Genomic DNA, 26,772 nt, shown 5'->3' on the forward strand with positions numbered 1-26,772 from the left:
AGTGTGAGAACCATCAGGAAGGAGAGTGCATGTTTGAAGCCCTTGACGACCCCTCATTGTCTAGGAAAGAGCTGTGCAGTCTTGTGGAGCCTGGAAACTCCACCACACACTGGCTGAAGGAACAGCAGACACAGGGAGCAGCTGTCATCCTGGTCACCTAGCACCGCCACCCATGGTCCTCAGGGAGGGAGCATGGGCTTGCTGTCTATAGATGTAAGGCTCTTCTGCCCTTAATGATTCTTAATCATTCTTTCTTCACTTGACAGATATTTTCAAACTTATACAAAAGACCATCAGATGTCGTACATCTTGATGGTGCCCCATGTAAATTCAATATTCAATGTCACACATTGTGTAATGTTGCGATCAGGTCAACTGTCTATCTCCTTGGATGTTCATCATGACTTTATGATGAAAACCTTCCAAATATTTTCTTCTAAGGTTTTGGAGATATTATGGAGGACATTACTTATCTGTTCCGTCAGCCTGCTGGGAGTGGCCCATTGGAACTCCTTGCTCTCACCACCCTAGAACTGAGCACCTTCAATGTCACCTCCTGCACCTACTTTTTCTGTCCTTCATCCTACCTGGCCTTCACTCTACCTGGCCTCTACTCTATACTCACTTTATGACACGGGCTTGTTCAGGTCCCACAGGATGACAGCATGTGGGCTTGTCATCCTGCGCCTGGCTCCATTCACTGAATGCAGTAACCTGCAGTGCCCCGAGGCTGTTGCACAAGTCCTGGTTTTGTTTCTCATGGCTGATTGATGCCCTGTAGCAGAGCACACCTCCATCAGCTGGTGAGCACCTTGGTGGGTGCCAGGGTTGTGTCTTCTTCAATCCACTCAGCTCAGTCAACAAAGCATGTTCAAAAGCATATTGGGATCACACATCCACATTCATGGCTCTGTAGACCCAGAGCAGGGAACACAAATGAGTGGAGGTATGGGGGAAGCAGAGGGGAGACTCCCCAGGCCCCTGGTGAACCTGGAGGTGACAGCTGCCAGAGGGCCTCTGCTCCTCCCCGACGTGGCTAGCACTGCCGTGCATAGTGTGTGCATTTGTATGTGGTTAGCATCTCTAACTTTAAATGAGAAACATGGGATAAAATCATAAACCCACTATTTCAGGCCTCCTGTGTAGAGCTGGCATTTAGGAAGGTTTTCTCTCTTTTCCTTTATGTCATCCTAAAAGAAGTGTGTCTTCTTGGGCCAACGCTCGCTGCCCCTGAGCCCCACTATCTGAGCAGAACACCCCCAGCACTCAAGCTCCAAATAAACACTAGTATTTCTCCCTTTCTTTTTTTTATTCCTGGAGTGATTTCTCAACTGTCCTTGCTGACAGCTGGTAAAGCACACTACTGACCCAAGCTACTTGGAAATTGGAGGAACCAGCATGAAGGCTGCTGCAGGGATCCCTCTCCATCAACACACAGCAATGCGGCTGTCTCTGTTTCCAGAGCAAGGGTGAAGAGAGAGCCTACAGAGCAATGGGTCCCTTTTAGTGTGCTGGCCAAAAGAAGTCACTTGCTTTTTGCATAGAGTACTTTTGGAGAGTGGGGGATATTGTGTCTAATTCAAAATAACTTTTTCCTGTGATTAAAAACTGATACTATGGTGTCTAAAAGTGTTTTCCCTAGAGAGGAGTAAAATTTATTCATTTTGATATTTTTCTCATTTTCCTGAATGCCACAGCACATCTTCAGGCACCCACGGGTCAGGGCAGGTAAATGTACCCTCTGCTGTTCCAGCTCATCATCATGCAATCCAAACCAAGGAGCAACGTGCGAAGTCACTGTTCGGCTTCTCTCAGGGCCCAACACTCTCTGAGCTGTGTTCTGAAAGCAGGGAAGTCGGATCTTAGTGCAATCTTTAGATGCAAAACACCACCTTGGGAGCTCTAGAACCAGAGGACCCCATCATGTGCCCCTAGCAGGGCTGTGGCAAATTCCCTAGCAAGGCTCAGGGAGCAGAGTGCGTGACAATCCCCATACATGTCTCTTTCCTTCTTTCCCTAAGCCTCCTTCCTGCATGCCTCTCTGTCTGCATTACAAAAATGTCCTCCAGGGGTGATCTTCACACCTGTCAGGATTCTGTGTGGTGTAGCCTGGTGTGAAGGTGGGTCAGTGTTGGAGATGCTGAGGATTGAACTCCACAGAGGTCAGGAGGGGCCAGCAGGATGGGCCAGCAGGAGGGGCCAGCAAGCCCTGCTCTCAGCTGTATCCACAGTGGTGGTGGGCGGTGTCCTGTGATGTCACTGCAGAGGGGACCAGCCCAAGACATGCACAGGTCTGGGTACAGCCCAGGTGAGTTGAGTGCAGAGGGTGAGGGAAGAGGTGGGCTCTGCCAAACATTTGGAAAGCACAGAGGAGCAGAGAGAAGAAACTCGAAGTCGCCAGCTAGTCTAATTCTCAGAGGCAACTCTGTTCAGATTTTGCTGTGAATGGTCTAGTCTTTGGTTCTGTCAATTGTTTACCAAGAAAGCAATCATATTATAAATAACAATCAATAACAAGTTGGATGCTTTTTATACCATGCCTATCTTCATTAGTAAATATTTTTAGCACTATCATTTCTTCCTGGTTGGCTGATTTTTATACAACCCAGGGACCATAAACTCAATTACTTACAGGCTCAGACAGATGAAGGGAACAACTGGATTCAGATGAAGGACTGCCAGATGGAGTTGGGGGATGTCTACACAGCCCGAAAGGGGCACTGTTTCCAGCTGCGGTCCACCTCTGCCATCTTAGCTAGCAGTGCGGCTGCGCATGCTGATCTTCCAAGGCAAGTCATCAACCCAGAATTGACCTTAAAAGCCCATTTCTAAATCCTGCAAGTGCCAGAACTTTTATTTAAATCATTGGGGTGGCCAAGGAGGAAAAGTCCATCAGCTAATCTGTCCTCATGATTTCTAGTTAGCAGCATCAGGACTCAAGCAATTCTTAAGTGAGTTTTAGATAAATTTAGTTTGTCTCTGATTTTCATGATTGAAACAATCTAGTAATGAATATGTTGGAACTGAAACATATCTAATATGTGAGTTAATATAAAAATAAGATGAATTAAAAGTTATACATTGTTAAGGCTCTTGAAGGTCCATATGGAGAGTTTGTACTAATGGACTATGTCTTCAGCAGTTTGCACTAATATATAATCTCTTTACCAAGGTGGATCATTATCCACGTGTGAAATATTGCAGATAACTCAATAATCTCATTAGTTTAGAAGGTCTCTTTGGTGTGCTTTGTTATTGGAACAGCTCAAGAATTCTGTCCAATTTTATGTCTTCTTTAATAAGTGGTCTGCATCTATTCTTTGCTTTGCTTTTTCATTAGCTAGAGTTCTTCATGTATTGAGGATATGAACCACCAGATGATGTTCTACACTGTATTTGGAAACACATAACATTCCATCTCAACACAGATTTAATATTTAACCAGGTGTTTGCAATATTTCTTTTTTTTTAAAGAGAGAGAGAGAGAGAGAGAGAGAGAGAGAGAGAGAGAGAGAGAGAGAGAGAAAGTTTTTTAATATTTATTTTTTAGTTTTCGGCGGACACAACATCTTTGTTTTTATGTGGTGCTGAGGATCGAACCCGGGGTGCACGCATGCCAGGCGAGCACGCTACCGCTTGAGCCACATCCCCAACCCTACAATATTTCTTACAATGATTTTCTTTTTCTTATTGGAAATATTCCAATATTTGAAACCAATATTTGACATTTAATGCCAAGATTCAAGCACACTATTTGAGAATCTATCCATCCCCCTCCACACCATCTTGCTACTTGCCCAGGGTGACTATATTATTCCTCAGTAAGAAGAAGCATAGATGCATAAAAGCAAAGCATAGGGGAAACATGAACTCAGATTAACACTCTGCTCTCTGGGGGAATCCATTGGGGTTCCTCAACTCAACATGTCTGAGTTCTAAGGTGGAACAACAGCTCCTGCCTGGGATGCCCCCACAGAGCAACTGTGGCTAAGCTTTCTGAGCCCTGGGCTTCTTCTTCCAACAAGACTCTCTGCTGCAAAAGTGTGTTCACCTTCTTGCCTTCTCCACTCCTGTGCTTGGCCGAGGCGGCCTCTGTATCCCCAGGTGGTTTCAGAAGGCCAGGCCCAAATGCCCATAGTGTGCCACTGTCCTACCCAGCAGGCCCTCCCTTCAGCAATTCACTCTTTATTTTTGGCTGGAACTCTTCATGAGCTCCAGCCCAGTGCCTCTCCCTATGTGGAACCTGTGACTCCATGTGTCTCAGCAGCAATCATTTCTCTCTCTCTCTTGGGCGTTGGTTTTCATGTATGAAGTCATTAGCCCCTTAACAGGCACAATCCAGAGAGCCTGACTATCCTCCTGATGGGCATCTTCAGCCTCCTGGGTGCACTCCAACTGTGCACCCGGGTCACTAATGTCATTAGGAGAACGTGACCCCTCCATGTGTCTGTATTAACTTTCCTGTTTTCATACATCTCACCAAAAGTCCTTCTCCCAAACCTGCTCATTGAATGCAACCTATGATCGCTTGCTTTCCGAGCCCTTGAAACAATTTATCATCATTTTCCAGGGACCTAGAATGCAGCCCACTCTCACAGAGTTAGATTCCCCTTACGGTCGATGCTACCCAGCAGCCTACACTGCCGTTTCCCCAGCTTTCCTCCAGCAATATCCAACTAAGTGCCACAGAGGTCCACACAGGAAGAACCGAGACCCCTCTGCAACAGAGGGCACTGGGCCCGTTCTCCCCAGGCTCACCCTTCAAAGTCACTGTGCTTGGAGCATCTCCCTCTATTGGTTTTCCTGACATTCCTCATCATCCACCTGGCTTGTCATTTTTTAGGAGTTCTCCTCTGGACCCAAGGCTGAGCTGAGCATCATCTCCTGAGCCCCACACCCTTTATGTGAGTCCAGCATCTGCGTCTTTTAATGTCCAGTTGCTGTGTTAGTTGTACTCCAAGTAGAAGCTCTTTGAGGAAGTGTCCAGGGTCCCATTTGTCCCTTTATTCCCAGAGCCCGTCACAGTCCAAGGAACATATAATAAATATTTGGATTACACTATAGGGATTCATCAGGATCATTTTGAAAGTCATTTTAGCTCTGCTATTTTATCCTCCCTATTGGGTAAATAATCAAAGAAGGACCCATTATTCTTAATTTAGGATGTGTGAAATGTCAGGCTCTGGCTCAAGCGCTAGTCACAGTGGAGTTAGTAAAACTTTCTTATGATTTATGAAATCTACTAAGTCCACATGCTCATCATCCATCACCGTTAGCCTCGAGAGCTGCAGCCCTCCGTCTGAGCTGGGAATTGAGCCACTGTGTATGTAACGAGTCTATTTTAGAATCTGGTGACTAACAATTCTGCCTCTTCCACAGTAGCCTCAGGCTGGAAAAAAGAGATTCTATTCCTAGATTTTGTGGTCTAAAAAAACAGCCATTTTTATTTTTCCTGGAGCAGGCTTTGGGGAGGGCACAGAGGCGATGCATTCCGGATTCATAGGGGTGTTTGTCCGCAGCTACCACGACACAGCGAGGAATCCCAGGGCCTTAGAATTGTAGAGGCTTCCACCCATGCACCTGAGCTCAGTCCCCACAGCCACCTTCTGCCTTGGAGAAGGGGCCCATGGGATCCTCCCAAGGAGGAGAAAAAGAGACAGATGGGAAAGAAACACCAGCATTAAGCACTTTCTCCCAGCAGAAGTGACAGATGACACTTGTTCTCCAAAAGGAATCAAATGACTTCTGATTCAGCTGCAGACAAATCTGGGAAGTAGGAGAAGACGTCGACGTGGGTGGGACTCTCGGTCTCTGCCAAAGGTTCCCAGGTATCTGAGGACTCATCCAAGGATTTCTAGCACTCACTGGGGACAGATGTCCTGTAGGGCTTTATCTTCTGGGTTCTAGAATCTGGAATCTGGAACACAAGCTTCCCCCAGCTGCACAGCAGCTCTGTGGCTTCAAGCACAGAAATCCTGTATGTCAGACTGTTGTGTTATGGGAACCCTCTCAGGCAGAGAGAAACAGGAAGGGCGCCCTGCCAGGAAACCCACCCACCAGAGCCTGGGTGGGCCAGCACCACCCTCTGTATTGGTTCGTTCCAGTCTCTTACCTGGATCTCTTCTTCTAATAAGCCCTTGAAGAAGGTCCCACCTGGCATCCACTGTGTGTCACTCTGCTCAGGGCGTTAATTTCCTAGCCAATGAATCAGTTAAGCTCAGGCCATCCTGAGCTTGCTTATCTGTCTCAACAACTGGTGTTTCACTAGCACATTTGGAAAGGGCACACCCCGCTTTTTTACTGCATGTGCTCAGGTCATTCCATGCTGGAGGAAGATCAGGTCTGCTGTCAAGCAGCCCAGTGGTTTCAGGGCATATGGTGAAGCCTGGGGGACCCCTTACCGGGCCCCATAACTGCTGGGCTTCCCAGGTTTATTCAGATTTGCTACCTTTAGCAAGTGCATGGAGCTGACTTCTCCTGGATATCCCAGGCTCTAGACTGACCTGAAGGTACAGGGAATTGTGAGCTGTAGGGGGAGAACACATACATGCACGTGCGTGTGCACACACACACATACACACACACACACACATTTATATTAGCTCCCCTGTTGGGATGTTTCACATTCTCAACTTTACACTTCCACATGTATTTTTTGCAGTGAGCCTATAGATGTTTATAATTAAGAAGAACTCAACTCAAAGCTTGCTTCAACGGACTTTGTGTATTTCGGGATGCAGGACGGACAGCAGCTCCTGGATCCCCCACCTATGGATGACTTCCTCTCCAACGCTCCCCAGCCACAACCCAGGCCACAGCATCACAGGGCTGACTCTGAATATTTCCCCAATACTTTAACATAGGAGCTGAATGGAGTACCATCCGTAGTGTTGTCAAGGGCAAAACTGCTTTTCTTGCACTTTGTCATTTTGGAGCAGGATTTCAGGACCAACTTCTTGGCATGCTAACCTTGCTCATCAGTGAGCTGTCTTGAGGACACAGTTGCTTGACTCTGCACATCTCCATGGCAAGACTTTATTAGTTCCAGCAGCCTCTGCACACTTCTATTCTTCATAAGATATAGGGAAAAATGTCTGCTAGCAGAAATCCAGTCCAGGCACCATCTGGTACTATTTCCAGGGTCCAGAGAGATGACTCTAGAGCCATGTGCCTCATTTGTCAGAGTGAGAACCTCACTTACATTCTGCAGTCCAGCTTGGTGGCTACCCCTTCTTCTGGCCTGCAGGGCTGAGGTCTCTGGGACAGCTGAATGGCAAGCTACTTCTGGTGCCTCTTGCTCCATACAGGAAAGAGCAGCCACATTGCAAGTTCTAGCTGCCAAGAGCAGCAGTCTATTTCCAAATTCAAATGCAGTAAGCATATGTGTTTACACAAATCCTAAAGCTTCAGGTCACCTACATAGTAGAAAATCACCTGTACATGTTGACCTCCAGTCCTTCAGGGTTCAACAGTGTAGAGTTTTCTTTGGATCTGTGTGTGTGTGTGTGTGTGTATAAAATAGTTTTCTTGTGTTCTCCTTAATGAGAACAATTTTTTTTCTGTGTCTGAATAAGGATACGATGAAAAATCAACTTTGGGGGGTCCAATTTGAACAGGCACACTGGAAACAAGTAAGTACCTCTTGGACATCATTTGTCAGCTCTGTTAAAAGACAGTCTCCTTGATGGTTTCCAGAGCACAGCACCCCTCCAATGATGACATATAAATACAAGATGTTGTAGGGGATTACCCAGAAAGGGTTAACTTGGGTCCTGTTGTTTTACTTTTCTGACACCTAGAATATACAGGCAATGGCTGGAGCCTTGATAGTACTTTTGGATCATGAGAAAAACCTACAGGAGCCTTAAGACTGATAGCACTGAGGAGAGCTCCATCAGCCCTTAACTGACAAATAAGAGCAACATATTTTACATGAAAGGAAAATAGATGTCCAACGTGAGTAACTGGATTTTTTTAAAGCTTGCTTTTAACACAATTCCTGATCCTGTAGATATTTAGGATATAAGAAGATAGTTCCTTCTAAACAAGATAGAATGTCACTTTAAGACCAGCTGTGTTCCTGGCTCTGATTTCGGCCTACCCAATTCCTATCACTGACCAAGTTGGCCTCCTAGTTAACCCAACTCTACCAAACAGAGGTCCTCAAGTGGGAAATTCAACTTCTTCATCTCCAAAAGTCTCTCCTAAGTTCATGACATGGGGGTTTCTAGTTAGACCCTTCTGGGAGCCTAAATCCAGCCAACCCCTATTCTGGCTTTTTGAAAACCAGTGGAGAGCCACAGTCCCTCAACTCAAGGACAGTTGGAATCTGAAAGGCAAGAAGACATCCCTAACAGGGTCCTTGAAGTTGCAGCCCTGCAGAGGCCCAAGTTTTCACCAGTCACCATCAGACTCAGCCATCTCCATCTTCAGGTTTGGTCTCCACTCAAGGTGCTGCAGAGCAGATGGGTGTCATTCTCAGGACAGTGTGAGAGGCGGATAAAGTCTTCAGGCTGGTGCTGTTGATGCTCACTGCACACACAAATTGAGCATCGACTTCATGCCAAACAGAGTCTAAGGGCTCTGAGAATTTTTATATGTATCACTTCTTAAGTCCCACAACAATAATAACAAAAATAACTGTGAAAGTGACATCATGATTCCTTTTTTTATTGCGAACAATAAAATTTTTTAAAAATATAAATAAAAAAATAGTCATGATAATTGAAAAAAGACGATCCAACAAAATCTAACACATGGCATGGTCCACAATAGCCAAAAGGTAGAAACCACTCAGATCTCATCAACTAGTGAGCAGGTCAATGAATTTTGGTCCATGCACACAATGGACCACCTCAGGGTCAGGAGTCTTTTCCTCCAAGACTGTGAGCACAGCAGGGAGAAAGTGGAGGCAGCAGCAGGCCATCAGCTTTACAGGGATTGTTTTTTGTGTATCAAGAAGAAAATCAGGATGGAGCGGTGGCACACACCTGTAATCCCAGCGTCTCGGGAGGCTGAGGCATGAGAATCATGAGTTTATAGCCAGTCTCAGCAATTTAGTGAGGCCCTAAGCAACTCAGTGAGACCCTGTCTCTAAATAAAATACAGAAAAGAGCCGGCAATGTGGCTCAATCCCTGGTACTCCCCCCACAAAAAAAAAAAAAAAAGAAATCATCCCCAGTGACCCCAGCTAGCCTTGCTTAACACCTTGCTGGACATGCATGGGCCACACATGCCCGACTGCTGGATAAAGGGAGCAAGGTGGTTGTGGCTGGCTTGGATTTGGCTCATTGTCTCCTGGGGCTGGGGACAGCAGACAGCAGAAAGGTAAAGTGACCTTTAAAGAAACAAGAGGCAGCACAGCCATGGGAAGACCCTGGGCTTGAGGACTTTTAGCAACATTTCCTGTCAGTGTAGAGGAAGCTGAGGAAGAACTAGAAAAACACCTTTTATATTAAGTTTTTTAAAAATATTTTAAGACAGAATATCACTTATTTGCCAAACTCAACACACTGTCCTCCTGCCTTGACCTCCCAAGTCACTGGTCCTACAGGTGTGCACCACCATGGCTGCTTTAGAAGAGCATCTTAAAAAAATAAATTGATTTCCAAATTGACTTTGCACTCAAAGAGGAAGGGCAATGTAGATAAGAGTAATTGCTACTTAAACATTTTAAGTCTCAACCTATTTTACCCAGATTAATTTCCTTTATTTTATCCAATCTCAAGAAGACAGCTACTTGTCTATGTTGGAGTAACCACCATAAAGGCACAGGGAGGCCCTCAGAGCAAAACATAAGGTTTGTAAAAGTTGACATAGTGGCCTCCACGCCTTATCTGAGGGAGTACATTCCAAAAACTCCAGTGGGTGCCTGAAAATGCAGATAGTACCTAAACACACACACACACACACACACACACACACACACACACACATACACACATACCTATACAGACCCATATCAACACAGATACATGCTGTGTTTTCCTATACATAAATATCTATGATCAAGTTTAATATGTAAGTTAGAAACATTAAGAGATTAAAGACAATAACATAATAAAAATAAAAAAAAAATTACAACATACTGTAATGAAAGTTATGTGAATATGTTTTCTCTCAGATTTCTTATTGTACTCTGCTTACTCTTTTGGGGATCATGAAGGATGATACATAAGGGAAGTACTTTAAGCCTTATTTTTAGTAGATGGCAGTTGACAGCATTACTACTTCTGTGAAACGGGACCAGTACTAAGTAAAATAAGAGTTGTGTGAATCTAGAAAGTGCAATTCTGTGACAGTTACTCTGATAACCAAGATAGCCATTGAGTGACTTAATGGGTGGGTAGTGTATATAGTGTGGATACACTGGACTAAGGGATGCATCATGGAGCAGGATGGAGTTAGATGATATCAGATTACACCACACAATTCAGAATGGCAGAATGGAGTGCAACTTAAGACTTATCAATTGTTTATTTCTGCAATTTTCCATTTAGTATTTCAGACTTTGGATGACTGTAGGTAACTGAAACTGCAGAAAGGAAAATGGAATAAGGGGGGACTGTTATAATAGGAATATCTTTATCCAAGTTTGCTTCTGAAGTGTAGAGATGGAATTCTTTCAAAAAAATCTGAACTCCTCTGCCCAGTAGCTAGCGAGGAAATTGCTTTGTGTTAAAAATGGTAATTTCATGCTCAACCTCTTTCAGGTTTTCTAGGTCTTATCACATCTGTTAATTTAATGACAAGCCATATTTCACAGTCATTAAAAAAAGCTTCAGGCATTTGTCTCAGGCTGGAGAAACAACCACAATTACAACTTTGGCAGTTTAATATTTAGACCCTGTAAATGGAATGGTGAAGCATTCTCATAGCTTGGCAGTCATCATGGTGGGAAACCGGTGGCTCCTTCCTTCCAGGTCAAGCCTCTGAAGTCTTCCTGAGCAGGTGGCTGGCTGGACCGCTGATGATCCTCTGCAACTTCAGGCTTCCTGCACACACACACCCCGCACGTGGGAGTCCCGGGAGAGTCTGTGAGTGTCTGTGACTCACGTGCCCAAGCCTGGGAGAATTTAAAGTGATATGAAATAATGAGAGTGGGGAAAGGTGTCATTTCCCATCAGACTGAATCACAATGATAAGTGGGTAGCTGTGAGAACAGGGCCCTGTGGGACGAGACCCTTGCTGCCTGCTTTTCCAGCTGAAGACAAGTTTTTTTTTCTTTTAAAAACATGATTGGATTCTCCTTTTAAACACATTTAACTACATGGACTTTGGAACAATCGAAATTTACTAACTTATTTTTTTAAAGAGAAAAATAGGAATTTAAGGTACAAATAAACCCCCCTACACATACCAAGAAGCAGAACAGCTTGTATTTTCATAACTTCTCTCAACTATAATCCTAAAAGTATAGAGTACCATAGTCCCCCGCCCCACAACAATAGCAGTAATACCTTTGGTTTCTGAGCAAATGTATTTTCAAATAATATTTCCCAGAGGCAGAAAAAGTGAAATTTCAACTCAAATATAACATGCAAAAGTAGTGAGTCAGACCAGGCTTCTCCAATTGCCAGGAGTGGAGTTTCGGGGGCTATCCATGCCGGTGCGCAGTCTAGCCTCTCGACCCCCTCTTGATCCCTTTTGCGCTGAGCTCAACCTGTCCCAGTGGAAGTCATTTCAACCTGTGGCTCTGTGCGCCATCTCTGCCACAGGTCCACAGTCACTTTAACACCCTCCCAGGCCAGCCTGGCCCTTCCAAATATGACTCCCGAGTTGAGATCAATAGTCTATTACCCAGGGACCTCAGCGGTCCTAAATCCAAGCATGGCACTGTCATCTATGACCAGATGGCCTCTGCCTCCTTCAGAGGACCTCTGTGAGGTGACCACAGCTAGTTACATAGCCATGTGGTCTCAGAGGTAGGAATGGGGCCTTCCATTAGATGACATCAAGGAAGGACACAGAGCAGCCCCACCAGGGAAATTGCCTTTTAGAAATGTTAAGCCCCTCTCCCAAGAAGCTTAAGCAGATGGCTGCAATTTATATCAATTATGCCTTGAGCTCTCTTTGAAAAGTTTTATTGTGTTTATTTTTTAAACCACATAGCTTTTCAACAAACATGTGCTATAGGAGTGTGTAGTTGGCATTTCTACATCCATCTTCTGTTGCCTTTATTGTAAAAGGTTAAAATGAGAAATGTAAATATCTATCACAACCCTAAAGGCTGGGGATAATTGTTTTTATTAGCATAATCTTGAACTAAAGAGAACACTTGCTGGAGATCATGCACGTGGAAAAAAACATGAATTTGTGCTGCAGGGTTGTATGATTTCCTTCTTCAGGACATGAATTATCAGAAGTCTTTCTCCTGGTTAAAAAAAAAGTCCAGAAATAGTGTGAAACTTCTAAAAAGGATGAGTTGGAAACAGATGCAAGAAGTTAGAAGAGTGTTAGAAGACTCGATGATTACTGGTGACATATTAAGAACTTATAAAATCAGTAAGTAAACACTTGGGTTGTTTTCCTTTTTTGGTAGGTTTTTAATTCTCTCACAATGATACTGATGCACTGGCTTGTTAGCATCAGTTGGTGTTTGTGGAAGTTGCTAAGACAACAGAGGAGAGGAGGGTGCTCTGCCCACAGTCCTGTGGTGATGGGGATGTCTATTGCCCCTCTCCTTAGTATCACCACATTCTGCACTGGCATCTCCCATGAGTCATAGCCCCTCCACGGCCCTCGCACCACCACCACCACCACAGCCGCCCTCTTCACCTGCAAGTTTCCCCCAAATGCATTTTCCCAGAGGGCAAGGTGCTACCTTCTTTTCCCAGGAAACCGGGGCAGCTGCCCTGCTCCTTAGCACATGGACTCTCCCTGACCTTGGGTCCAGGCTCTGAGACCCAGCTATGGCTGCTGCCGGCATGACCTTAACTATATCCCCAATCCTCTCTGCTAGAAGCTGGATCCTGGAGTTGATAATGACTTGGATTTCTCCCAATTGGAAATATCTATGCCAATAATTTCAGTAAGGCCATATCTATAAAATCCTACCAACGAAGTGGATGTTTTAACAGAGAGAGTTTTGCTTCCTTAATTTGCACCAGCAGGGATTTCATATGTATACTATCTGCAGTGCCTATGGTGTGTAAAAATAAGTATATATGAGCACATGAATAGCTAGTTTTGTAAGTTTCTTTTTCTTTTCTTTTCTTTTTTTCTTTCTACCAAGGATTTAACCTAGGGGCACTTAACCACTGAGCCACATACCTAGACCTTTTATCTGTTTTTTGGGGGGAGGGGGAAGAAAGTACTGGGGATTGAACTCAGGGCACTTGGCCACTGAGCCACATCCACAGCCCTCTATTATATTTTATTTATACCCAGGGTCTCCTGAGTTTCTTGCTGCCTCACCATTGCTGAGGCTGGCTTTGAACTAGTAATCCTCCTGCCTCAGCCTCCCAAGCAGCTGGGATTACAGGTGTGCAACCACTCTACCTGGCTCTTCCCTTATTTATTTTAAAACTGGCTCTTACTAAGTTGCTGAGGCTGGCATTGGATTTGCAATTTTCCTGCCTTGGCCTCCTGGGCTGTAGTTTTTGTAGGTTTGTGAGTTTTTGTAATTACTGATTTGTTTATTCCACAGATATTTATCATGCATGTCCCTAACATTTCCTGCCTAACAGATGACAGAATCTGCAAACAGAGCAGCTTTAGATAGAACTATTTGCTTTTTCCCAATCCTATGGATTGGGAATTTGGTCTGGCTTCAGCTGAGATTGGCTCATGTAGTCACTAGAGGTGGAGTGGCCTCATTGGGGGTCTGACAGTTGGTGCTGCCTCTCTGCAGAGGGAACAGGGTCCCATGGACATGGAGCTAGTCATCCTACAGGCTAGCACACTCCTGTTCAGGGTGACCATGGCAGGATTCCCAAGAGCGGAAAGAGAGGGTGAGCTCTAGAGAGCAAGCACTTCTTAAACTTCTCTTTAATGACATTTACTAATTGACAGCAATTCCAAGTTCTAGCTCCAGAAGCAAATATGAATTTACTGATGTCCTGTTTCAGCAGAAGGAAGGAGAGGTCCCTGTCAGGCAGGGTGAACAAAAGAGGGTGAGTGTGGGGTCACACCGCTGCTCACCACAGTGGCTGCCGGCTCAGGGTTCAGCATGGGACAGTTTGGCAGAAAATGACCCCAATGACCTCTCGAAAATGGAAAATGTTTAACACCACATGGGAACACTCTTTTTGTTGCTGTTTTTTTTTTGTTATAAAATATTTATAGAGAAACAAAGAAAGACACAAGGATTTCTGTACCTCCCTTTTCCTGACTTGTGCCCTGCCTCCCACTCCCAGCAACCCCATCACCCCAGACTGTGCCTGCACTGACTGTCATTGTCATCTGAGGCCCCCAGGCTATATCAGGGCTCACTCCTCACTGTCCCACATTCTGTGCGTTTAGACAAGTGTGTGGTGACTACTGTGGTGTCACACAGAGTGGCTCACTGCCCTCAAGGTCCTCCATGTTCCACCTGGTCACCTAGATAGCTTTTTGGGACAGAGATGGTTGAGGAAGCTTCTCTGTGAAAGGAACATGGAGCCTGGGAAGGCCGAGGGTGTAGCCAGAAGGATGAGCTAGGACTGGTGCTCAGGGCCCGAAGCATGGTGGTGGGAAGTGGCTCTGGACACCACATGGCAGGTCAGTGAGCCAGAGGCAGAGCAGGGAGTGAGGTTGGAGGGGTGGGCAGAGCCAGGAAACAGCAGCAGGGTGTCACCAGGAAGCAACGACCATCCTGGGGAGTGTTCATCTGGATACCATTGGCTCTTTCTGAGACCCTTCTGAAGGGACAGGAGGGACACAAGCCAAAAAAAGACCAGCTGGTCTCCTTTCAGGGGCTGTTCCCTGACTTTCCCTAGGTGTCACTCAGTGGTTGACTTTCGAGGAAACCAGATCTTCGGTGGACCCACCTATAGGGCATGTGGAAGCTGAGCCTGACCCTCATGGAGCCTCAAGGTAAGAGAAACTGCTGAGACAGACCTGCCCAGGGGTGGTGCCAAGGAGGGTGCCCAGGAGGTCCTCCAGACCTGGAGCCAACAATCAAGGCCCCTACATATGCATTTTTCCTGGTGCTTAGGGGTCAAGGGTTAATGCTGGGTGACTGTTTTGAGGACTGACCGAAGTGGGGCATGGGAGCCTCAGGAGCCTCTCGAGTACCTCCAATGGGTTCCAGCTCTCATGGCCTGGGCTCCCCCTCTCTCTGGCTCAGCAGGTGGGAGAACCTCAACACCAACCTCTCAGGGCATGAGTGATTCTACAGACAAACACGTGGCCTCCACAACCTGAGGAACAAAAGCACTTCCATTGGCTGCTCTTCCAGCTTGTTTTCTCTTTGGAGAATGTGAGCCCTTAAATGTCCTCAGTGCACACACAAGAAAAATAGGTGAGCTGGTGGCAGCTGGTGAGCTCCATCTGCTCTTTCCACAATGGATTCCTGAATTGAGATCTCATTGTGCCTCCTGCGCATGAGCGACAGCCATGGGCAATTAAATTCAAAAAGTCACTGCAATAGAACATCAAGTTTTATGTTTTGTGTTTTTCTAGGGGAGGATCCATTGGCCTGTGTCACCTCTTCTATATAAATATGGTGCACAATGCAGATCAGCCTACAGTCACCCACCATTAACCCCAGGTTGAACCCAGCCTTACAGGGCACTGCCCAAGCTGCCCAGGCATGCCGGCCTTTCTCTGCCCTCTGCCCTCCACAAAGCCAGGAGGCCTGACCTGCTCCCCTAGTTCTCCCGAGCAAGCAGGGTACTTCAAGGAATCTGAAACCAAGTGATCCCGCAAAACACCCAAAGCAAAGGCCCTGGAAGCAGCTTATAATTAGAATAAAGAAATAACTTCTTGTCCTCCCAGGTCGTTTGGAAGAGTGCAAGGAGGGAGCTGTAGGTAATCAGCTGTGTGAAAGTTATAAATGGGCTGCATCTCACCGAGTTGATAGAGGAACAGTTCAGTCCCCCCGTTACATACTTTTTGCAACAAGAACGAGTGTGCCCATTCAAAGGAAATGGCAGCACACCACTGTAGGTGTCATCCTTATTTTTAAAATCATTTTTCTAAATTTAGAGAAGCAATGATTAATAATATGGAGAATGAAAAAGATTGTGCGCTAATGACCAAGGATGAGAATTTATGAATCACCTAGGAATTGGGACTTATTTGCAGAAATACACCCCCTGCACATAGGCACGCAGGCTCACACCTACGCACACCCACACGCGCACATGCACACACATGCACACACACATTTATTCTCACACAAAGCACCTTTTCTGGTCACTTAAGAAAGCAGAGTTGACCGCAGACTCTCGCATAGGCTGGGCTCAGATCACTTACTGCTGTTCCTTTCCTTCCTTGAGGCACAGACCGTCATGTTTCATTTCCTTCTCGACTGCAGTTTTATAGTTTGGAAAGAGCTTTCCCAGTATGGAGCTGTGTGTTGCTAATGTGATTCCCGCAGAGCATCATGTTCTAGTGGCAGAACATCACCTTGCATGGTCACGTGGACAGCGGGAAGATACTTGGGTGGTGAGGAAGGTTCCTGTGCAATTATTCCCTATGGACTCCCCTGGGCCATGTTAGGAAAGCCATCTCTGCCTCATTCAATCCTGCTGCCCATGCTGAAGGGCCGGACCTCACAGTCAGGGCAACCATGGAAGAACAGAGGCTCATGGTTCCCCATCTTTGCAAATCAGGCTTTCGTGCACAATGATTCACTGTATTCCAAACACCCTTGGTTCTGAATTGCATTTCCCTAGGGACTAGATATGTGGAACCCTTTATTCCCCAAATACCTATTAGTCACTTGTATGTCTTCTTTGGAGAAATGTGCATCAGGTTCTTAGCCTATTTTTAAAAATTGAGTTGGTTGTTTTTGAGTGAAAAATAATATATTCCAATGTCAAGTCAAAGAAGCCAGATATCAAACATCATGTTTGTGATTTTATTCATATGAAACATACGGAATAGGTAACTCCAGAAACAGAGGACAGACTCCTGCTGCCAGTGCTGAGTGGAGGAGGAATCTGGGCTGCAGTGCTTATAAGGCACCATTTCTTTTTAAGGGATGAAAATATTTTGAAATTGCATGGAGGTGGTGGCTTCCCAACACTGTGAATGTACTAGGTGGCAACAGTGAGCTATAGAGAGCAGGATGCTGACCTCAATTCAAAGCTTCGTTGCCAGGTTGAGGAGAGCGCAGGATGGTCCAGAGCTTGACTTGTATGCACAAGGCCTTGCCTTCATTCTGCAGCCCCCCCCCCACATGTTCAAACAAACAAACAAACAAACCAGCAACAGAACAGATATTTTCAACCAGATGACCAGAACACAGTACTTTCCAACACCTTGCAGCTAGATGCAGTTGAGTGAGTGGGTTTCACTTTGTGGGCATCTTCTGAATTACACATTTTTGAAAGAAAGATAAGGTCCTCCTGCCTTGATGTCCACTCCGTGCTGCCCCCAAGGGACATGGTAGAGCACCAGTTTTACCAAGTGGCCTGGTGAAGACTGCCCAGGAATGGTTGAGCCTCCCAAATGGCAAGGGTCTGGGTCCCGTATGGCTCTCCTGACAGCCATGGCTACAACCCAGACTTATACTTAAATGAAACTGCATTTTTGTCTTGTTTAAATCTATAACCTAATTAATTATCAGTAGTGAGAGCAAATTCAGTTCTGGACCTTGTGGAGTTTCAGGTGTGACCATCACAGCTATCCCTCATTGAGAATTTTGCATGCCTGTTTCTCTGATGAAGTTCTCCTACCATATCATCTGATTTAACCCTCACAACCACTCTGCAATGGAGGTAGTATTATTTCAAATTTGCAAAAGGGATGATGCTGTTTCTTATCCAACTAACCTCATCAATGGTGAATAGATTGGAGAAGTAAAACCCAAGTCCATCTATTCTCCCAGCTCCATGTCAATTTCATGCATCCATGTGGAGGTAGTGACTCCAAGTTGGTTCCAATTGTTGCCAGATGGAACTGGGCTGAGGAGGGTTGTATGTGTGCAGGTAATCTCTGGTCAGCAGGGGTTGAAGAAGAGATGATTCTAGTCTTCCAAGGGTAAGGACAGGTGGGAGGACAGAATTTGGGCTGAGTTTCTTCTCTGTGATGCCATCTCCTTTTCCTTAAATGACCCATTATAAAAGACTTTGCCTGGGAAATACAGATTTACTGACTTAGAATGGGGTTACATCCTGATGAGTGCATTGCAAGCTAAAATTATCCTAAATTGAAGTGCATTTAATGCACATGATTGACCAACATCATGGCTTAGCAGTGCAATACACTGTAGAGAGCTGGTTGCTCCCCCTGGTGACCATGGAGCTGACAGAAAGCCACCCCCATACACCCTCCAGCATTGTGAAAGAGTGTCATACTACATATTGCTGGTTCAGGAGAAGAGCAAGATTCAAAGTAGTGTTCACACTGAATGCACATCAATTTGGCACCATGATAAAATAAGAAAAGACTACATCCAGGACTGTCTGGATATTACATCTTTGCATACATGGTATGTAAAATACTTTCCTGAATGGATGCCTGGTTATGTTTCTAGGCATTCAGTCAACAAAGTAAGAATCAGTTACCTAATGTCATATCAGGGAGGACAGACGTCAGCTCCCTGCTGATAAAAGGTAGAAATCTACAAGTCAAAAACCTGAGTTGCAGAGCAAGTTGGTGGTGACATCACAGTGGGAACACAGATTGTCCAGTGGTGGCTTTGAGCAGGGTGCAGAGAGGGAAGTGATGGGGTTTTGGAAATCATAAGAAGGAAATGAGCCTGAGAACAGTCTCCTGGGGGAAAGAAGGCCTCGTTCCCTTGAGCAGCCAGCAGAGAATGCAAGGCCAAATGACATCCCCTAAGAGCCTACCTGCTCATGTTTCTCCCTCCTCACCATGAGCATGCACAGGAGGCATTGTTACTTTCTCTTTGCAATTAAAGCCCAGAGACTAGAAGCTCCTAAAACCAAAGTCCACATGAGGGAGGATGCATGAAAATACCAGGCTCCTTATTTCTCTTTCCCCCAATGAGGTTTCCTCTCTCTGTCATGAAGATTGGCTTAGCTCCGTTATGGGGTCTATTCTTGGGACACACACATTTGGCACAATTCACCCTTTCTGATGGGTGACAGGAGAGGAAAGCAATTGTGTTTGAAGTGCCTTCCTGTTCTCTATTGTCTTGATAGCATGGGGGCTCTTGACAGAATTTCTATTGCTGTGAGTTGCTCACATTTTAAAAAGAATGAGCCGAAGGGATTTCTGGAATGACTTGGTTGGCAGCTTCCCAGGCTGTGAGCTCTTGAGTATCCAGCAGGATGAAGAGTGGGAGAGACATCTGCAGATGGGCTGCAAAGCAAGCTGCTGAAACTATTTCGAGAGCCATTGGCATTACTTAAAATGAGGAATTGTGGGAATGTAAAAGGATAGGGTTTAACTGGGATTTTTAATAGAATTTCATTATGGAGAGTAACTGGACCTGTAATCAATGTCAAGGAAACACTTAAACAAGGGGTCAGAGGGGACTTCAGGAAGGTGCCCGGTGGATAGGAATAGGGACCCACTTTAGCTGGTCCTTTCTGAACACAGGCCTCCACCTGTTTCCAACCCAGTAATGGCAGGGTCAAGGAGAGAGCACACAGGAACGGGGGCGACCAGAGTACCATTGATTTTCAGGAAAACAGTGGCCATTGGAACATTTCAGCCCGAAGACTTAATGCTTGAGAAAGTATTTTGGGCTCTGGCAACTGACTAACATATCTAATGAATTGGTCAGTGTTTACCCAGGCAAAAAATACAGTTTCAGGTAACAAGAGTGCTGTCTTAAATATATGTCCAGTAGCTCCCCCTTATCCACAGGGATACATTGCTAGACCACACTGGATACTTGAAACCATGAAAAATGCTATGCCTTTGAATATATATATCATATATATACTCATTTTATATAGCATATATGCAAACTTATTATGTATATATATATATATATATATATATATATATATATATATATATATATAATTACACATACACATACACAAAATTAAGACCTTTTCCAACTTTACTAAATACTTATCACACACAGTAGCCATGACTTGCAGCTTGATGTGTGACAGCAAAACTAGCTTGTATTTATTTATTTTTCTTCACAATTTCATGGGTATTAGATTCATTCTTACCAAAGAACTTCAGCATGTGAATGTTTTTCTTTGCTTTTCCAGCCAATAATTTTCATCTTTAGAAAGTACTTTGGGGCTTTTCTTTGGCCTGCTCTTGCACTTTTGGTCCATCATCAAACAAGATAAGGGTAACTTGCACACTTGACTGTCCTGTAATACCAGAGCAGTTGATCTGGTAATCAACATGGCCACTAAAAGACTAATGGGTGCATAGCATATACATCATGGATATTTTGGACAGAGCATGATTCATATCTGAGGAGGGCAGAGATGGATGGTGCAGATGTCATTGCTATAGATAGCTAGACACAATTTAAAACTCACAAATAGTCTATTTGACAATTGGTATGCTGAAATTGCATACTGACTGTGGATAACCAAAACCATGGAAAGTAAAACTGTAGGAAGCAAGAACTTCTATAATTACCTTATGCTTTAATTCTAATATTTGTGTGTTAGAATACATACATAATACATCTATCTCTGATCAGACTTGCTGAGAAAAATATTTCTAAATAAGCCCCATTGTTTCTGTTAAGTGGAGAATGCAAACTTGCTGGCATAGCTGAGAAAATAAAATCAACACAAGTAACATTTTCCTTGTCTTCTTTCTCCATCTGAAATCCTTACCTCTATCTAAATAAAGGTGGGTAAGGTTTTACAACCTGAGATAGGGATTGGCAAATGTCAGCTAGCTCTGCACACACAGTGTTTGAGCTCAGCCATGTCAGACTGTGGAAGTTTCTTACTTTCTCTTCATAGAAAATGTCAATACAATGTGGAGTAGCTCCACAGAGATGATCTGAAGATGAGGGGAGGGTATGGGAGGATTCAGGAATGATTTCTGCAGCTTGTTTTTAACCCAAGCCAATGTTTTTATAATAAAAACAAAAAGAATATTTCTGCTTCTGTTCTGTGCTGGGAACTCTGCGGAGTCAGCCTTTAAGTTGCCCAGTCCACAGATGGCAGTGGCACAACCTTTCATACCCAGAGATCATTGAACACAAGTCATGAGAACATGAGAATCTTAATTAAATGTGCATTTTTAAAAACCCTTCTTTTCCTCTGGCGATAAGTTATGTGAAATGCGTGAAGGACTCTGACACCTCGACTTCTCCCAAACAGAAAGGGGTGTGACTGTTGGGATTCTGGTGTGCCCAAGGCTACCCAGCCTGCTGTGTGGAGGAGAGTTCCCTGTGGCCCTCCTCAAACTGCAATCAGTGACACAGCCTGCTTCTTTGCCAGCTCTCTGCTGCATGTGCTGTTCATGGGACACATTGGATGGTGACATTCCTGCCAGCATGCAGCTCTTCCCCACCCATGCCCTGCTCTACCAGGAGACAGCAGGAGGAATGGGAGATGGGATATGGGAGATGGGAGATTGCAAGGTGGGAGGAGGAAGAGTCCTAGGTGCTTCCACACTTTGCTCTCTTTCTCAGGCCAGGTGCTCAACCATGGATGAGTCTTCTCCAGGGCTTGTGGGCTCAGCTCCCATTGGGTGGTCCTGGCCCCAGTAACTTGACTTCCCCTCTTTGTTCTTCCAACCAGGCCATGTCCAGAAAATGGGAACATAATAACAGTGAGAAGTGTAGGTGCTGCCCCTCCCTCATGGCGTTTGCAGTCTAGAAGGTGCATTGTGTTTTGTACCAAGTGTTGCTGATGTACAATCCACGTGGCCCTATGGTCATGCTGTCCTTGGCATTGAAAGGGAAACTCGAGCTCTCCCCACAGCCCCTAAGCAGTCCTACACCCTCTATGGAGGCTCCCCATCGTGGTGGATTTGAGGCTCCATGGCTTCTTCCATATTCATATTTGACAAGTCATGACTTCCCCATTGCCTGGGTCTCACCCCCAGGCTGTCTATTTCCTTTCTTCAGCCTAGAAGAAGTGCCCAGAAACTTCATTATCATTCTCTATCCCTCCCCACCCAAATGTCACCCTCCATCATTTTTATGGCCAGAAAGCTTGAGGAGTGCTACAGGTGGCCATGGTGGTCTTCATAGTCTAATAGTCCCTGTGGCAGGGAGAAGCTCCAAGGGTCTCACAGGTCTTAGGTAAAACAGCCCCTGCATGTGGTCCAGCCTGGAGACTGCTCCATGGGGCCTGGCGGGGACCCACTCTGCTGGCAGGTGGAAGGACCAACAGCTGTCTGCGAGAATAGTTCACCTGTAACTCCGTTCTTCTACCACCTTGCTGACTTCTGGACTAGTTGGTTGTTCTACTCACTGCAGACTGGCATGCAGAAGTCTCTAGTTCTTACTATTTCATCATCTTGCTCCATGCATAAAGAATCATGCCTCAAACACCCTCAGACACAGGGCAGAAGCGGCCCTGAGTTATTGTGTGTGCTGTTGACCCCCCCTGTGCCCCTCCCAAAGTTTGTTCTCCCTTGCTTTCCTCTGGTGTATCCATTGCCTTCCACTGTAATCATCCCCAGTAGCTCCTTTAATTATGAGCTTGTGACACTCCTTTGGCAAGACAGTGTGAACACGTCACCCACAGTGCCCATGAGCTTATCCATAAAGAGAGATTTCTCATTTAGAACTACAGTTATCCCATCTAATGGACCCTAATATTTTGTGAAAAGATGATCTATTTCATTATATGTTGCATTACTTGTACTAATAAATCACTTGCCACAAGGGGCACCTATAAGAGACTTAAAAAATTGGCCCTCATCAACTGACATGTATTCAGTCTAGCCTTGACAGAAGTCCAGAATCTGCTTTTGCATTGCTTCCTTGCAAATAATTGGTTATTCATAATTGATGTTGACTTAGATCGTGAAAGGCTGCTTGTTTCTGTCAAATGGAAAAGATTGTTTGAATACAAAGCATACGTTTCCTTTTCTAATTGGAGATTTGGGTCCTGTTAATTTATGCACATTATTTTCCAGGGGTACTTTTATGGCTGGTGGCACATTTGTTGTGGGTAAATAATTAAAAATATTTTATGGGGGTGGTCAGAGTAGAGAAACAACTGAATTTCCGATGAAGTCACCCAGAACCGCTGGGACCATTCACCTTGTTCAACTCAAAAAAAAATAGTGTATTCAACGGTGTTTAGATGCATGGGCTTACAGAAAAAGAACTCTGGGGTGAAAACCGTGAATTTATTTTGTAGATATGAACAGGCAAACTGGAAGATCTGGAAAGGATACAGGTTTTAAGTTTTCTGTGGGTGACTTGAGAATAAATGGGGCATGGAGGCTTCCATCTCATGAATGAGGCCCAGTGGTGAGCAGGTGGAGAGGGGTTTGATGCTGTCAAGGTCCCTTGTGCCATCTCACCAGGGGACAGTTAACATTCTCAGGGAGATGTGAATCTCTTCAATGTATCTGGCTGACAAAAAAAAAATGCTGAGCTTCAGAGAACGTAACTATCACATCATTTAGAAAATATTTAATGCTAAGGCTAATGTCCTACTTTAGAAACCAGAATAGCACCTTCTAATGTTTTACTCAGAGAAAGACTGAACAGAAACTGAGATCTGCAGAGTTTGGAGAGAAAAAGTTTGAACTGTTCAGTGATTGTATCAAACTGTGTGTTCATGCTAAGAAGCAACCATATACTCTGGCTACTTGTTCCTTCAGACCTGGGAAAAACTGTCACTTTAAAACACATTGAAGAGCCACCTGCATTCAACAGGCAGTTTTTGAGACACAGTAGCTGTGGTCAATGTTTTCTTTATTTTGAAGTAACACCCAAACAAGAGGGACAACCTTCTCTCTAGTTAAAACGGAGCTCACCAAACATATTGATGTGCAAGCAAGAGATGTCACCTGGTGGGTAGGTGGGGTACCAAGGGGTATTGTGGGGTACCGTCAGGTCCCCTGGTGCAGGGACCAACGTCTCTTGCTTTGGCCAGTTGCTGCGAGCCCCATTGTGCACAGGTGCAGGTGGATATTCCTGAGCCTAGCAGCCACAGGGCTGGACAGCTCCATTTCTGCCCCTGGAGTGTGGCATCCCCAGAGCTGGACTGCAGGATTGGGACAGAAGCCTTGTCCACTCTGCCTGCAGATCAGCGACCTCCTAACTCCCTCACCTCTGCACTCTACTCTAACCACTCCCCACTTGCCAGAGAGGGAGCTTCCCCCCCTCACCTCAAGATGGAGAAGAAGGCTTTGCTCCAGAGAACAGGTGGCTGAGGAGGGCACATCTTCTGAGTGGCGGTCCTCTGAGCTTGTGTGTGGTTGGACACAGGATGCTATTGGACCAACAAACACTGGCCCCTGCAGCTTCCCTGGGCTCCCTGGAGCTGATGCCCCATTCTTGGCCCATGGTCCTTGTCACAGGGTCAGCAACTTCATAGGGAATCAGCCCATCCCAGGGTGATATGTGCTGAGGAAATTCCTTTTCATGACATGAAAGCCTATTTTTAAAAAAAAAGAATCATGGGACTAATTCTATTTTAAAAGTTATATTTATATACATTTTAGTTGTTGATGGACCTTTATTTTATTCATTTATTTACATGTGGTGCTGAGAATCGAACCCAGGACCTCACACATGCCAGGTCAGTGCTCTCCCTTAGCCCCAGCCCCAGCTCCAAAAGGCTTTTTTTTTTAATGGTGAAATCCCATACAGGATAGAGGAACTGTTACATTTCAAATGCTTACATTTTCCAAATGAACACTTGTAACACATGAACATATGTCTATGTATTTGTGCTAGCTACATATAATTATACTGCTTGACAAATATTGATTTCCATCTCTCTGCAGATTTTGTTGTTTGGGACTGGGCATATGCTTCCAGGGGGCTTAAGGACCACCAGCTGCCTCTCCACATCCTTCAGGGTGGCTGCTAATGACAGCACTCTCTGTGGCAGATAATGCCTGCGTCTCCTTTAGACACTCTTCTGAGTGGCAGACCACACCCACAACGTCCCTCTGGTCCCAGCCCCCAGCTCCTGCTGTAGAGGGACCATTTCTGTTTCCTCTAGCTCAGAGAAGAGCATGGCAGAGTCAGAGAGCCTGGGATCCCCTGCCCTGGCTAGTGTTGGTTCTGTGACCTGAGACAGATCAAGTTTTCTTCACTGTAAGATGGGTATGACCATAACCTCGGGTTCAAAGGATCATTGCATGGAATTAGTGAGATAGCTCAGAAAAAGCTATAATCACAATGTTTTCTAGTTCACCATCACTCAGTCATTATTGTATCATTAAAATATATACTAAATAAATATTAAAATGTATATTTATTTAGTATATATATCCTGCCTTGCTGCTACTAAACACAGGAAGAACATAAATATATACTAAACATAAATATATACTAAATAAATATTAAAGTGTATATTTATTTAGTATATATATCCTGCCTTGCTGCTACTAAACACAGGAAGAACAGGAGAAAAGTTTCTAGAGTGTCTTAAAAATCCACCTAAAAAATAAAAAGAGGAGGCAAACATCCAGATGGCTGTTCCCAACTTACCAGCCCACACGCAGCCCCAGCTGTACAATACCTCACTCGTCACTCACCCCGTTTCCTCTGCCTTCCCCACTGGCCCACTCACACCTGACCCTCCAGAGTGGCGGCAGTTAGTCTCTTTGTGTGAGATCTCATCAGCTGAATCATCCTGTTTTTCTCTTAACTCTATTTCTCTTTTCTTAGGAACAAGATAGCAATCACCGTAAAGTCGAAAGAAACCTTAAGTAAGAGAGAAAAAAGTATCATCAGAGTAAAAATGTTCGGCTTCAGAAAACACAAAGGGAGGCTGTGAAATTTAAAAAAGAAGCCCAGTTTAGAACCCACAGGGGAAAACGGGCATGGTTAAGCACCATTCCTCATTCCTGCCTTGTGTTCTTCCTGTCTCTGTGCTCTCCCTCTTTCTTGGATAATCAAGGACTGAAGGGAGGAAGGAAGGAAGAGAGGGAGGGAAAGAGAAGAGAAATAACAATCTTTTTGTGGTTTTTCTTTTAACTTTGTCCAGTAAATTGTGAATTGACTGAGTGTAAACCTTGTATACATTTCAAATATCCCTATTTTTCAGTGGTACTGTTTTCTATGAGGTGAATGCACCAAAGTGTGCTTGGAAGTGCTCAAGATGAGCCTGGGGAAGGGGTGCAGGAGTCCCTCGAATGGCTGCGCTAAGAGCATCCCTTGATTCAACAGCCAAGACCCCTCTTTTGTCTGAATGGGAGGACAGGAGAGACCACAGGCACGAACCGTTTTGGATTCCATTCAGAAAATGCAGATAATACTTATTTATGTCTGGGTTATTAACTATCATGGGCTGTGAGCATGTTTAGACCTATTGGTTGATCCCCATGTCTGGTGTGCAGAGTGTAGCCAATAAGCAGATCTTTGAGATGGGAAAAGCACATTTTGAGACCCTGTGCCTGGGCTTCTGGAGCCTGCTGGGTGTGCTCTTTGATACAGAGGAACCTGTGTATTTATCAGACTGAACAGAGATTGATATCAAGCCAGTCGAGGCGAACAGAACAAATGCACAGGCCTTTCCTTCTGTGCTTGCTCTTGGTTTTTCACTTCCCTTAGAACCCCTGGCTTTCCTTCCAACTCTG

Source organism: Ictidomys tridecemlineatus, chromosome 1 (genome assembly GCF_052094955.1).
Source record: "Ictidomys tridecemlineatus isolate mIctTri1 chromosome 1, mIctTri1.hap1, whole genome shotgun sequence".
Classification (NCBI taxonomy): Eukaryota; Metazoa; Chordata; class Mammalia; order Rodentia; family Sciuridae; genus Ictidomys; species Ictidomys tridecemlineatus.